This window comes from Protopterus annectens, chromosome 2.part1 (genome assembly GCF_019279795.1).
Source record: "Protopterus annectens isolate FY-2018-M chromosome 2.part1, PAN1.0, whole genome shotgun sequence".
In the NCBI taxonomy this organism is placed as follows: domain Eukaryota; kingdom Metazoa; phylum Chordata; order Ceratodontiformes; family Protopteridae; genus Protopterus; species Protopterus annectens.
The window spans coordinates 1,168,129,869-1,168,146,387 of record NC_056729.1 but is presented as its reverse complement, the minus strand read 5'-3'; positions in this window follow the sequence as shown (position 1 = coordinate 1,168,146,387).

Genomic DNA, 16,519 nt, shown 5'->3' with positions numbered 1-16,519 from the left:
TGGCATTGGGTAGCATTACATCTAGGTTCTTATCCCTTGTGATACCTATGGAGGTGGGTTTGTGTTTTGAGCCTTACCTATTCAGGGCACGCTGTGGGTAACAACAGCCTTTGCCAGTATCCATATGGCCTGCACTGATAGGTGCATGCCAGTCCTAGCAGGTGGGGCATCATGTCATGCTCAGCATGTCATCCCAGGCTGGCACACATTGGATCCCCTTAGACTAACTGCAATACTTCAGCCAATTATTGCAATTGATCATCTCATTGTCATATTGTGGCATCATGCTTGGTGAGGGTAGGATGTTAGTCAGGGTCCTCATGTGTGCATATACTACATGGTGTTACATTGCTTAACACATGGCATTCATGCCTCAGGTGGTGCTGCAGGGCTGCCTCTGTCGGATGCACATACTACACTCCCTGTACATGTTTGAGAGCAGGTTATGTCATTTTAGGCATCACTTTATTATATGAGTGAGTCAGAGAGGGGTATCATTCCCGGGGTTCTTACTGAGCCAGTGTATGTGCTATGCGTTGCCTCTTTGCCAAGGCCAGGGCATACTGGGCACGCCTCCTTCTGCCTATTGGGGCAGGCTCAGGTTGTTCCTCCTCTGAGTCACGCTCTGCCTGTGATGGCCTTGGCAATGGTGGGGGGCTGTTTGGCCGAGCCCTATGCTGGTCCTGCTGCAGCTGTTTTCGCAAGATCATATTATGTAGCATAGCACATACCATGACAATTTGGGTACATGTAGTTGGTGAGTACTGCAAGGCTCCACCAGATGTGTCCAGACACCGGAACCGTGACTTGAGCAACCCAAACACATGCTCTATTACATTACGTGTTTGTGCATGTGCCTCATTATGGCATTCCTGTTCAGGTGTGTGTGCGTTTCTGATGGGTGTCATCAACCACTGCTCCAGTGCATAACCTGCATCCCCCACTAGGTGTCCATGTGGGATGTCCCCATTGGCAAATGTCTGGTACAGCTGCGTCAAATGCCAGATATGGGAATCATGGTAGCTCCTAGGGCAGCCAGCACACACATTCATTATTATGCCCTGGGCATCACACATGACCTGGCAGTTGATGGAGGGGAAGCCCTTGAGGTTAATGTAGGCCCTACCCTGCTCACCGGCTGGTGCTTTGATGCATATGTGCGTGCACCCACTACCTCAGGGTATTCCGCTATTTGCTGGAAGAGACGCATATTGCTGGCCAATACCTCATGGGCATTGGGGAAATATACAAGATCACTGACATGTGCTGACATGGCATCCAGGAACTGGTGCAGTACCTTGGAGGCTGATGCCTGTGATATTCCCAGCATATCACCAGTTGGTCTCTGGAAGGTACCTGTTGCTAGTATTCTTAGGCCAACACATACCTTGGTTTCCACTGGGACGGGTTCCCCTCTGTTGGTTCTGTGTGTGAGGCGTGGCCTGCACAGCTCGACAATTTGCTGCAGGAGGTCTCTGTCCAGTCTATATCGCTCTACTATCTCCAGCTCATGTAACCCGTGGTAGGTGACCCTGGGCCTGTACACTCTTCTCCGTCTCCTCACTGTGGGTTGTCTGGCACCATTTGCATTGTCACCACCCTCAGCAAGTAGCCTATGTCTCCTTATGACAGCTATGGCAGCCCCTAGCATTTCTGCTCTGAGTTCAGCTTTTTCAGTTTTCACTTCTAATAGCTTACTCCTGTCTTGCAGTGTCTCTTGAGAGAAACATCCTGCACTGCTGTTTGCAGAGATTTAAGTGCTTGGCTGAGCTACTATTCTGCCTGTGTAATTGCCTGCTTCTAATTGTTTTCACCTGCTAGCTCCAGCAGTATTCCCTGCTAGCTTCCTACTAATTCTGTTGCTTCCTTTTTCCTTTCTGTTTCCTCAGGGGGGAGCAACGCGCATACCAGCAGAAACACACTCACAGTGGCTTACACGCGTGCACACATGCTTACACGGTTCAGAATCTGCTTATTTGGGTTAAAGTGCAGGCACACCAGCGCAAACAGTCTTACAATTCTGCCAACAGGCTCCCACATGCTCAGTCTGCCTTACACGCGCGCACACTGTCTTACTCGCGCTTCATGGAGCACACACGTGCGCATGCACGCCCAGCAAGAAACTTTGGTGTAAGCAACAGTGTACACCTTCCATTTCTTGACTTTCCCATGCTTATCTTGTGGCACTCCTCTTTCCAGGATATGTGTCTGACATCTGTCATGTAACACTGACCTCCAATGAACTGCATTTCTTTCTACCATTCCCCCCTGTGATGTCACCTATCTCCTACTCTATTCCTCCCCCTTATGTATCTCTTACACTACTCAGAATGTGCTCATTTGCTATGTGACAGTGGAATTCAGTATCCTAACACTCATTTACATCAGATTGCCTACTAATGCTTAGTTACATCTCTTAGACACAGCTTCCTCCCTTAGCAACCACTAAACGGTGGCCATGTTGTTTTTGGTCTGCTGGTCCCTGTATTGTAAATCCATGTATTGCATAAAACCCACATTTGTGGGTTTATAACCTTCATTTTTATGTTTTATACAGCGCAACCCGTTTGCGCGGGGCTGCGCTGCGTTTAAACCGCCAAAAAAAAATATTTATTTTTCATATTTGCATTGGGGTACCTTGCCAATGGCCACATATTTGGCCATTGGCATGCTGCCTGACACATATGCACCCTTTATTTGGAGCTGACATGGCTCCATTGTGATTTTTGCAGAAACGTACTCAGTTATCAACTGAGTACATTTCTGCAGCTAAAACGGCTCTTACACAGGCTGCTTTGGGCTTCATGGATCGCTAATCTACCCCATTTGTATGCCTTTCGGATGCAAGTGAGGTGATTAGCATATCCACGCCCACTCCGTGTAAGAGACGTTTTAGCTGGTCTCTTACACGGACTTTAGGGCTGTTCCTGGATTGCGAAGGCTGTATGGAGTCTTACACTACTCTTAGACTCCGTGCAAGCCTTCGTGAATCCTGCCCCACATATCTTTTCTTTGTAACGATCGTCAGTCCTGCCTTCCCTCAAACCTCACTCTATTCCTAATGACAATATTATACACAGATTGTTCCCTCAATTTCCATTTATTTCTATGTGAGTTTCTCCTTCCCTTTTATAAAAATCCATTTTCTAGTTATTTTATTTATTTATTTATTTATTGACAGTTAATTACTGGGAAACTCCCACTGTGCAGGTGTCCATTTTCCGTGGAGGCCCAGAGATAAAAGCTTCAAAGTATTACAAAAACATTTTAAGAAAAATAGTTTTACAATCTTCAAAAATAATACAGTGATTTTTTTTTTTAAATCTACAGTTTAAATAATCATACCAAATAAGACATAATATGAAACCAGTGGTTATGAATAGATATGACTTATGTGACAGTGATTTAATGTTTAAAGATGTTTTAGCCAGTTTGGAAGAATTAAAGGTAAGATAATATAATTCAAACATGAATTGCAATATGAAATGGGAGAAAAAAAACAAGGTTATAGCATATTAAGATAGAGAGTCAGGGTTAAGAAACTTAAGTAAGGAAGTGAGTGAAGAAGGGGGAGTACGGAGGTGTTAGGTATAAACAGGCACTTGATCATATTTAGGGATATAGTTTATCCTCAGCTTAAGCAAGAACAGAGCCAGATTTTGGTTTTGGAAGTCTTTCAGAATGCTTTTAAAGGACTGGAGGGAGAGTATTGACCTGATGGATACTCGTAAGGAGCTGAAAGCCTTAGTAACATGTAACCCAGTAGAAGGCCTTAGTAACATGTAACAAATATAGACCATGCCAGAAGGCCTTAGTAACATGTAACAAGCATAGACCATGCCCAGCAGATTTGATAGGTTTGTGGACAGAGAGGAGTTTTTGGTGAATGCATTGTAATGACTGTCTGGGAACATAGTTGTGTAGAATGGTACTTAGTGCTAGACAAGCAGATGGACACTGCATAATTTTATAGGTGGTGAGAAGCTGTGTATATGTTAGTCGATAGGGTAGTTTTAACCAATTTTACCTTTTTAGTGCTATACAGTGGTGGGTCCTGAAAGGGGGTATTTGTTGCAAATACAGCCATGTTATTATGACATTGTTCAAGTTTTGCTTTTTGTGATGCTTGGAGGTCAGTAAGGATGAGAGAGCCATAAATTAGTAAGGGGAGGAGGTAAGTAGTGGCAAGTATACTTTTAGCTGCATTGGAGAAAATGTTCTTGTTCTGTAAAATATCCCTTGTTTTGTTGGGTATTTTCATACAATTTTGTATATGCAGGTCTAATTTAAGATTATTATGCATTGTCATACCTAATAATTTGCTATGAGAAGTGAATACAATGGTTATATTAAATAGAGAGGATTTTAAATTTTGTTTTTTCATGAGTGAGTGACTTGGGGGGAAAATAAATATTTTAGGGGGGTGTGAGCATGAATTGTGAGTTACAAAGATATGTTTCAGTAGCTGTTAAAGCTTGTGAAAGCTTTCTGAGTAATTTTTTGGAGATGTGTCAGATTGTCTGATGTACATATGAGTGTGAAGTCATCTGCGTGTTATATTAGGGCGGCCTGTTTTGTGGATGTTTGGAGAGTGTTGGTGAAAATGTTAAACAGGAGCGGACCAATGGTGACTGGGAGGTATGGATAAAGGGCGGAGTGCTGTTTTACTGAATGATATCTGTTGGACAAGTAGCTTTATCTCTTTTATAATATTCAATACTTTGAGTACAGTTAGTTTACACTTTGATTTCTACTGTCTAGTAATTGCTTTTTTGGCAGCCAACAGAATTAAAGTTAATAAGGCCTTAATGTGTCTAGGTAATTCCGATCCTGTGTTCCAGCGCAAAATAATAATTTCCTTGGTTACAGCCATTTGCTCACCCAATATTTCTGACAGAGGGAATTTCTAAAATCTACCAATTTATTAAATTCCCAAAACATATGTTGCCAGTTATCTCTTTCTCCCCCCCCCATCAGACCTCCAACATTTTATATCTACATGAAGAAAATTATTTGAAGTCTCCTTGGAGTATACAAATATCTATGCAAACATTTCCAAGCAAAAATCCTAAACCTTCTATACTTTGTTGTTTTATTGTGAACAGTTCTAATGTCCTCCCATTGTTCTGTTGTAAATTATTTTTCCAATCTCTCTTCCCAATCTTTTCTAAGTTCCTCTGATTGATTCTTATAGTTGTCATGCAATATTTTGTATGCCCCATTAATTATCCTTTTTTTAATAGCAGCTTCTGTTCTATATTCATCTAAAACCTCTACCAGTGTAGGCCTTTCACTTAAGATTCCCGTAAACCTTTCCCTTTGCCTATACTCTGATACTAATCACTAGCAGGGAAGGCAGTCTCTAGCCTGCAGTTCAAATTTCTTTCTTGGCCTCACCCCACTCTAGTATGATATAGTTACCTGCTCCAAATATCTTTGTTACTTTGACAGTCTCTGCAGTAAATTCCAACCCCCTTGCCTATTTTCTCTACCCTCCTATTGGCAAAATCTGCTTTCTCTGTTCTCATGTTGGCTTGGTTCTTAGAATACTTTCTGCTGTTTATGAATATAATATTCAATATGGTTCTCATTATTCTCCTTAGGAATTTGCATCCAAAATCCCATTCTCTCTTTATTTTTTCAACCTCTCCCATGCTTTATCATCATCCCTTTCTGTTTTGAATTATAACTTTCTGCCTGTGTTACATATATGAGCCTTGACTATGCAGCTGTAAATCTCCCCTGCTTCATCATCATCCCTTTCTGTTTTGAATTATAACCTTCTGCCTGTGTTATGTATATGAGCCTTAACTGTGTGGCTCTAAAATATCCCTTCAAATCAGGTAATCCATACCACCTTGTTCTGTTGGAAGGATCACCTTATCCCACATAACCTTTGCCCTCTTCCCCATCCAGATAAATCCCTTCAACTCTTTATTAATCATTGTCCAGAACATCTACTCTGGTTGATAAAAATAAGCCTGACTCATATATAAAACTAAAGGAACTAAAAATATTTTCACTGCTTGCACCTTGTTATCCATATCCACAAACAAGAGCTTCCAATTTCTCAGTTTTTGTGTTACCTTTTGTTTAGTCTCTTCCCACATATCATTAGCTGCCATAACAGAAGCCTTTTTAATCCATATGCCTAAATATTTCAGCTTACCATGTTCCCATAAATATGGGTATTGCTGAACCAATTTGTGTGTGGTTGCATAATTTAAGGCTATAGCTTTTGTTTTATTTTCATTAATAATTCTCAAAATATTCCAGAACAGTGAGGTGTCCTTTTCTGGATTTATCAGGTACAAAATAAGATCATCTGTAAATAAAGCCAACTTTCTTGATTAACATACCAATTATAGCCTTACATTTTTGAGTCCCTATTTTCTTTGCCAATGGCTCTAAATATACAGCAAATAAAAAGGGAAAGAGGACAGTCCTGCCTTGTTCCTCTGTTCAAACAAAACTTCTCAGAGAGGAACCCTCCCACATTAATTCTTGTCTAGGATCCGTCTTCTCTCCTCCTAATTAATGTTATTATTGTATCAGGGAATGCAAATGCTTCCATTGTCCTACACAAGAAATCCAAGCTTACTCTTTTGAATGCTTTTTTTGGATCAAGACCCACCAACAGGGACAGTATTTTCTTACATTCTGCTTCCCTCTGGATCATTATTGTTCTATTAATGTTGTCAAATGCTTGCCTCCCTTCCTCAAAGCCCACATTAATTCATATCTATAAATTTTGGCAACACCTTTGCCATTCTTGTAGCCAGGTGGTGCAGTGGTGCAGCAGTTAGCTTTGTTGCCTCACAGCAAGAGGTTCACCAGTTTGATTCTCAGTTATTGTGCATTTTGTGCGGAGTCTGCATTTCCTCCCTGCATTCATGTGGGTTTCCTGCCACATTCCAAAGACATGTGTCTGCAGCGTTTCTCCCCAGGCCTCCACTAAAAATGGTCAGTGTCCCAGTCATACTTTCCTGGTAAACAAACGTTAAATAAATACATAAAATAGACATAAACACTTTGTAATTATGGTTTAAAATTATAATGGGTCTATATTAAAATGGGTCTGATGGGTCTTTACTGTCTTTAGGTAATACAGCCACCACAGCTTTCTCCCAAGATATTGGTGCTTCCCCTCCTTTTAAAATACTGATGAACAAAATCTTCCCAATCTGTATCACTTTCTTCACTCCAGACTTCCACAGGAATACCATCTGTTCCTGGAGACGTTCCTGAAGATTGATTATACATCACCATTTGTATCTCATCTCCTATTGTCAGCTGTTAGTTGTTTAGCCTCATCTACCTCAAACCTTGGTCTAATTGGTCCCATAAATATTTCCATTTGTGTTCTTTCTTGATTTCCACATTTCTCTACTCTAAATTTTCAAAATATTCTGGAATATCTCTAATACAGGATCTCTAAAACAAGTGAAAAAGGAGTCCAACCAAGTCGTAGGTTTCAAAAAATGAAACGGAGTTTATTTAAACCAAATAACACACGTTTTCGCTTCTGTTGAAACGGAAGCTTCTTCAGCATAACCAGAGCGCAGGCTCATAGTGTTTTTTAAAAAGGAAGAAATGGTGACGTGTTGTTGATGTCACCCAATTTAAATCAATTAAAATAAAACCATTTAAAACGCATTTAAAATGCTACAATATAACTTTAAAAACAAACGAGTGAACACCCAGGTTTATGTGTATACTCGAGTGTATGCGGGTAGATCAAGCAAACAAACACAATATCAACATAGCTGAAATCTGTAAAACAGATGGCAAAAAAATGTTTTAAAACACCATAATGAAAACATTAACTAACCACTTATATTGGTTAGGTAAATATCCTATGCTAAAGGAGGGGAAAGCCATATTTGAATGAGATTTGAAATTAACCTTATGGTAATACTACAAAGATACATAAGGTAGGTGTGTGCAATATTATGTATCATTGGTAAACCAATGCCCAAGGAGGATAAAAAGTTGTCGATAAAAACCTTATACAAAGGCACACTAGTCAAAAGCAAAGAATCTATACCCAACATAGGGAATAGTTAGCCTATTGCAAAATTGTTAACAACCCTCATAAAATGAACTGTACATCAACAGTTACCTAAGATAAGATCTATACTTTAAAATAGAAGCAATATTGCAATTATCATTGAGACTCGGGTAGGAGAAAGCATCCAAAAGTAGTTGCCACTCTAACTCACGGGTCTCTAAGATTAAAGATTGTGGGCCGCCCCTGACATCACATTTTACATTATCAATCCCCATAAATTTAATACAGGATCTCTGGTTATTTTTCTTGTTATAAGATCCCTAAGTTTGTCGACTTTCTACTTCCTGATGCCTAAGTAATTGTGCTAATATTTTTTTTTTGTGTTCTGGAGTTACTATCAAAAATAATTCCTTTACAGCAGTCTTTGCAAGCTCATGCATATTATGCTGATACTCCATGTTCTCTTTAGCATTCTGCATTTATGCCACTTCTTGTTCTGCGAGAGTCTCCTTAGTCTGCAGTATTTTATCCTTTGTCAAACCCTCTAAGTAATTCCTGTTAATTTTTAACCATATCTCTTTTCTTTTATTTCTACTCTGTTTTTAAACTCCATTTTATTTTTATCCCACTCTCTAACTATAACTTCTGGAGATATTTCTATCTTCCATAATAACTCTCACATGATTTCCACTACCGATTCCAGAAATTCCTCTCTTTTTAACAGGTAGGTGAAAAAGCACCAGTGATTCATTTTTACTTCATTACCCTGCATTTTTATCTTACTCTTATCAATGCATGATATGAAATAGTTATTGGATGTGTGTTGAAACTTTCAGTTAAATGCACATTTTCCTGTGAAATATAATTTCTGTCTAGTCCAGTCCAATTATTGTACCTTAGGGAATAATATGTGAGTTATGTTGAGATCCTACTACTGAATTCACATTTTCCATACCAAATATTTTAATAAATTTCTGTGGAACTCTACCCTCATTTGTTATATTTTCCTTTCCAGGTCCCCCAGATGCATCCTCCCTATTAAAAGTCAAATTCCAGTCTCCACTTGTAAGTAATATTCGCTGCTGAAAGCTGATTATTTCTCTCAAAAATTTCTTAAGCTCTATAACATCAGTTTTTGGTGGAATATAAATAAATGTCAGTGTAATCCTCTTCCCTTCCCAATAGCCCCTTACCACCACATAGCTACAACTATTGTCTTTTCTACCCCCTCAACATAATTGGTTGAGAAGAGCTTTTCCCCATAAACTATTCACTTCACAGTGTGCTACTGCATCTGTTTTTTCAGCTGACACAACCCTCCCTGGTCTCTAGTATCTGCTAACATTAACCAGCTTAGCAAATGTAGGTCACACAGCAAACATGGTGATAGTCTGTGTATAGATTATCTCTATCAGGAATTCCTCCAGTACCTCCACTGTAAAGAACACAGTTCCCTATGTGGCACAGAGGGATAAAGCCTCGTCAGCAGTTCAGATGACCCAGGATTGATTAGCAGCTGAAGAACTGTAGAAGCTGGTGGAGAAGGATGACAGTGAATGCCCAATCTCAGTATACCTGTGCTAGAGGGGAAAAGCAGCATGGTTTGCTGTACTACTGACTCCCCACAGGAGCTTGGAGGCAAAGCAGAGAGCACCATGGGCTGTGATCATGTGGATTCCAGCAAACAGTCCATTTGCACTACAGCAGAGATCTGCACACATAGGAACAATCTTGCATCAGTCACCACTATTGTGCTTGCATCCATAAGGTTACCACAGAGAGAGGGAAGTTAGGACCAAGCAGAAAATCCTGATGTCTGTCTGGATAGTTGTCTCCACTGAACATTTCTCATCCAAACAGGAATGTGTACAGAAGTTAGTTTAACTACTCTCCTCCTTTCTTCGGCATGTTACTTTACCTTCGTTACCATCTGTACTCCTTTTCCTCCACCCTAATTTCTTCGATACTATCATTTTCTCATATTATCCTTCTCTATACTTTTATATCTGTTTAGCCATTTGCCTCTATCATGTTATGTTACAGTCCTAATTTCTCCTTATTTATTTCCTTGCTAAAATAGCAACTCTCTCTGAACTAAGACCACACAATTCTCTACTTTAAGAATCCTATCCCCTTGTTTAATATCATATTTTTATTTATTGGTATAGCTGCAGCTCTTTGTTCTGCTATACCAACAACAGTTGCAACTTTTTACATTCAGCTTGATGGTTTTAGTACTGCTTGATCATATGTACGTATACTTGTTCTCTTTGTATGTCATCTCTTCTTTATGATTACATGTACATTTCATCTGTATTGATTGCATTTATTTATACATGTATGTGTGTATGTACGTATATGTATGTATGTACATATACACACACAAACACATTTATAGGGTAGGTGGTCTGGATTAATTCCTCTTCAGTTCAACCCAGACCAAAGTCCCAAAAATTACATAATCATAAACTTGTAAAAGTTTACAGAGCATCTGAATTAACAAATTTACAGAGCAGACAAATACGTTAACATATGCAATAATTAAATGAGAAAACTATCTGGAAGTGGGCCTTCAGCAAGAAGAGAAAGTGTCTCCAGAGCCATACTAAATACTAATGAGGCATTCCAGGGTAGGGGAATTAATATGGCAAAATCCCTTGTTATTTTCAATGGTAGAAACTACATTGTAGATATGTGTCAGGAAGTTCAACAGAGAAAAAGTGATGGGCGGCGTGTGTGTGTTTGTATCTGTGTGGGAGTATGTGTACATGTATGTAGGAGTATGAACCGTGTCTTATGCGGTTGTGTGTGTGTGTGTGTGTGTGTGTGTGTGTGTGTGTGTGTGTGTGTGTGTGTGTGTGTGTGTGTGTGTGTGTGCACGTACACATGTGCATGTGTGTCTGTGTGTACACGTGTGCATGTGTGTGTGTGTGCGTACACGTGTGTATGTGTGTGTGTGTGTGTGTGTGTGTGTGTGTGTGTGTGTGTGTGTGTGTGTGTGTGTGTGTGTGTGTGCATGTGTCCGCGCATGTGTGTGTATACATGTCTACGTGTGTGGAAAGTCAATGAATGTGTGTGTATAAATGTCTACCTGTGTGGAAAGTCAATGAGGGGGAATGATGCATGGGCCACCAACAGTAATTACCACTGAAAATTGCTGTTTAGCACTAGTGGTAGCTAAACACAATTCAGAGACATACACATTAGATGATAATGAGATTTTCCTCATTGTGACTAAAATATGTCTTTGAAATCCATTTTACATGCTCAGGTAAACTACACCTTGCAGCAGAAGCAATTTACATGAGTATAAGGGATTCTTTCTGAATCCCAGGGTAATATGAGAGGTGTGCAGTTCAGATTAAGACCAGGCTACAGAACAATCAACCTGATGTCTGCAGTGAGACATATACTGGAAAAGAATCTAGATATGAGGAAAGCATATAATAATGCCCCAAAAAACTGTCTAGGAATTATTTGAACTCCCAGAAATATTGACAGAATTAGTGCAGGCTGTTTACAAGGAACCAGTGACACACATATGAGCAGTACTCAGAAGCACAGAGTGGCTCTCAATGGGAGTGTATTTACATCAGGGTTCAGTCCTTGACTCACAACTGTCCATACTGGTGGACATTAGCAGACAAGTTGGAGGGGTCAGATCAACAAAGCTACTCTATGCAGATGATATGGTATTATAAGCAAACTCTGAACATGAATAAATGATAGAGAACTGAAATACAAAACTGAATGCACAAGAGATGAAGCTGACTGCAGACAAGTCAGTTATGGCGACAAGAGGGGAAAGGCAGAAGAAGTGGAAAATTGAGATAAAAAAATAGTAGAACTGGTTAACATTTTCAAGTATCTGTGTGGGGTCATCGAGGACAAGGGAAGTCTGAATGAGGAAGTCAAAGCTAGAATCAGAGGTGCTGCAGCTACCTGGCATAGAGGATAAGAGATAGTGTGTGACAGAAGAATGCCAAAAAAAGCAGAAATGTGAAGGTCTACTAAACAGTGGTACACTAAGTGCAACTGAATGGCACAGAAATTTAGGCATTGCAAGCAAAACAGTTGAGGATACTTGGGGTAGTGGTCATTAAGTACCCAAGATCAGTGGTACTGTACGCATTGTGGGACAGATGAATAAAGGAAGACATACAGAATAAAAGTAATCAGAGTTACAAAGAAGATCAAGGAAAACAGATTATGGTGGTTCGGTCACTTGTGCAGGAAAGCAGGGGACGATTTAGTGAGGAATTCCTTCTGCAGGAAGGTTTGTCCCAAACAAATAACTAGTACCAAAAGTATAGACTGAAACTAAATAGCACCACAGTATAAGGACAAAGTGATTGACTTCAACAATTGGCTAAGCTTCTGCTGTCATTCAAAGGGGATCCAGTATCTGTCTGCCTGGGACGACATGATCGACAAACCACGATGCTTTGCCAGAGATGGTCTGCACCTGTCACCCCTGGGATTCAGGTTACTGCCTAAAGCTCTTGCCACCCCTATAGTGCCTTTTTTAGGCAAGGTTCAAAGGACAAAACCACCACTGTAACAGATACAAGCATGCAAAATCTGAAGGTAATGCTACTCAGTGCTAGAAGTCTAAACCTCAAAATGCACTCTCTCTCGAGGCACTCCTAAAAATGGAGAACATTGATATCTGTGCAGTAACTGAGACCTGGTTCAAGGCTTCAGAGAGCACCCCTGCAATACCAGGCTACAACTCTTACCACACTTTTCTGCCACCAAACCAAGACCAAAACATTAAAGGTGGAGGAGTGTCCATATTCACCAAGGATATTCACACCTCTAGGCTAGTTGCCCAACGCAATGCATCAGAAATTCTCCAGGTGCAACTAATACTAGGTAAGACTGTAATCCAAATTGTAGCTTGCTACAGATCCCCACCATGCCCCAAGATTCTCACTACACCTTTCTAAACATACTGGAAAATATTAAGATACAACCAAACACCCTAATACTGGGTGATTTCAACTACCCTGCCATTAACTGGGAAAACTACTTGGGTACCAACACATTTTCCCAGTGGTTCTTGGAATTCATAAATTCTAATGCCCTGGATCAGCGAATCCATTGTCCCACCAGGGGCTCTAAAATCCTAGACCTGGTCATTACCAACATGGGAGATAGATGCTCCACAACAGTGGTCACACCCTCATTGGTCAGGTCTGACCATAAGCAAATTACCATTGACATCCACATCCCACCTCCACCCCCAAGTAAGGAAACCTCCGTAAAAAACTTCTCCAAAGCCAACTTCATTCTATTCAAGTCAGAAGTGACAAACTTCATGACACCCATGCAGATGTGAGCTGAAAGTTCAACTGCTGAATCCTACACTACGGCACTGTACAAGCACATCCACTCATGCATGAATCGTGCCATCCCAAATAGAACCAAGATGCTCTCATCCAAAAAAAGGAAGCCAATCTGGTGGTCCCCTGCCATAAACAAACTATACAACAGAAGAAAGAAACTGTTGCAGAAAAGAGGAAAATCCCAGGATGCAAAAAACTCCATTACCAGCCTCAGTAAGAAGCTGAGATCCCTCATAAAATCCTCCAAAGCTAGTTACAAAAATAAAATTGCCATAGATTCCAAAGACAACCACAAGGCATTCTATAGTTATGTCAAGAATCTAAATGGCAATGCTCAGATATGCTCTGAGGTACAACAGAATGGCATTAAATATACTGCTTCAAAGGATATTGCCAATACCCTGGCAAATCAATTTAGTGCCAACTTCACCCCCTCTCACCCCCTAAAAGGCCCATCTCAATAAAATAAAGATTGCCAAATTCTGGTAATCATGGCCACACAGGTAGAAACTGCACTCTCCACAGCTAAGAATACAGTATGCATGGGAACAGATGACATCCCGGGCTGTGTACTACATGAACTACAAAATGAACTGGCACCTCACCTAAGTGTCATGTTTAATCCTAGCTTCACCTCAGGCTTTGTGCCCACTGAGTGGCACACAGCTACAGTTATCCCACTCCACAAGGGGGGATCCACCTTGGATCTGGTGAACTACCATCCCATCAGTCTGACGAGCCTGATCTGCAAGGTCATGGAACGCATTATCATGGAACTTATAAACAAAGACATTGGCAACCTTCAAACACTGGACCCCACCCAGTTTGGGTTCATGAAGGACCAATCTTGTCTTCTGAACCTGATTGACTTCTTCAAATCAGTCTCCAGAGCTGTGGACGAGGGTAAGGCAATCCACACAGCCTATCTGGACTTTGCCAAGGCCTTCTACACCATCCTCCACTCTGGAATCATAGATAAACTTACTAAGCTGGGCATAAATCCCTACATCACTTGATAGGTTGCCAACTGGCTTACTGACAGAACCCAGACTGTAAAAGTAGCCGACACCAAATCTATCTCCAGACAAGTGACAAGTGGAGTACCTCAGAGTTCAGTCCTGGAACCGCTCTTGTTCGGCATCTACTTCTCTGAAGTACAGGCCAACACTAAGAGACTCTGGCTAACAAAGTTCGCAGATGACTGCAAACAGAGAGCCATTATTGAATCCCCAAATGATGTGGATATTCTACAAAAGGGCCTTGCAGAAACAAATGCTTGATGCCAGAGCCACAGGCTCAAGCTTAATGCCAAGAAATGTATAGTTATCCCCTTTGGGAAAAAAAATGTACCCATGAATTACCACATAGGTGGTAGTACACTAAACACAAAAGTGTGATGAAAGACTTAGGGACACAGGTGGACATTGGTCTCACCTTTGATAACCACATCGCCACAACAGTCAGGAAATCCTTCTATGTGGCACACCTCATCACTAAGGGCTTTTCATTCAGAAAAAAGGAGGTCATTGTCTCACTGTATTCATCCCTCATTAGACCCATTATAAAGTACAATGCCCTGTTCGGTATGTACCTAACAAGACATCTGCAACAGCTGGAAAGGCCACAGAAATACCTCACTAAAAGAATCACAGGCCTAAAGCAGATGCCCTATACTGACCATCTAAAAAAACTTCAGCTATACTCTGTGGCATATTGTCTACTCAGAGGCGATCTCTGCTTAACATACAAGGCCATGTCAAACCCTGAGCTATTGGACATGCTCCACTTAAAGAAATGCCAATCCCTCAGAGCCACACGCTCCAGGGATCTAAACCTTGTCATCAGAATGAACAAAACATGCTGGAGGGATAGTTTGCTGACCCAGAGACTCCCCATACTCTGAAATAGACTGCCCATACATGTCAAGCAGAGTGCCTTGACGATTGGATGGGAGATAGGAAATTCACCCCAGGGATCATGACATTCGCCCTGCTAGGCAGGGGTCCAGGGAAGTAAATATTGTGGGAAGAAATATCCAGGGAATTGTTATGGCTAGGCTTGTATAGGCCCTAGGGCCGATAGCCTAGTACCAACCTATGGACCTATGAACCTATGAAAAAGTGCATTATAGGCTCATAGGTTCATAGGTTGGCACTAGGCTATCGGCCCTATGGTCTGTACAAGCCTAGCCATAACAATTCCCTGGATATTTCTTTCCACAATATTTATAGGTTCATAGGTTGGTTAATGTATCCTTTGTGAAGTCATCTAATTCAGAGAACTATCACACTGACAATATGCCCCTAAGAGTTCACCCAGTTGTTCAGGATTTGAGAACTTCTGTGGACAGTAATCTAGCTTTTGACTAGCATGTCCACTGTCATAAGAAGGTCCTTCTATATTACACAGCTTATGAACAAAGGGCTTGTACCTAGATCTAGGGATGTCATTGTCCTCCTTTACTCAGCCCTCATTAGGCTAATCATTGCATTTAATGCCCCCTTTGGCATGTAACAAAGGGCTTATACCTAGATCTAGGGGTGTCATTGTCCTCCTTTACTCAGCCCTCATTAGGCTAATCATTGCATTTAATGCCCCCTTTGGCATGTAATAAAGGGCTTGTACCTAGATCTAGGAGTGTCATTGTCCTCCTTTACTCAGCCCTCATTAGGCTAATCATTGCATTTAATGCCCCCTTTGGCATGTAATAAAGGGCTTGTACCTAGATCTAGGGGTGTCATTGTCCTCCTTTACTCAGCCCTCATTAAGCCAGTCACTGAGTATCATGCCCCTTTTGGCATGTATCGATCCAGACACATGCAACAGCTGGAATGCCCACAGAGACACTTTACTAAAAGAAGACAAGGCCTACTCAATGTGTCCTACAGACTCAAAGCCCTGTCACTATACTCTGCATTCCTATGGACAGATAAGAGATGATCTGTTACTGGCATGCAAGGCATCCTCCAATCCATTGCTAATGGACCTATTGCACATCAGTAATTCAAATGGCACCAGAAGTAGTTGGTCTAGGTATTTAAACATCTTTTGCAATATCAGCAGAACTGGAGGGACAGGAGTATCTCACAGAGGATACCAGTGCTCTGGCACTGACTGCCCATCATTTAAAACAAAGCTCTTCCTTGTCTGTATTCAAGTG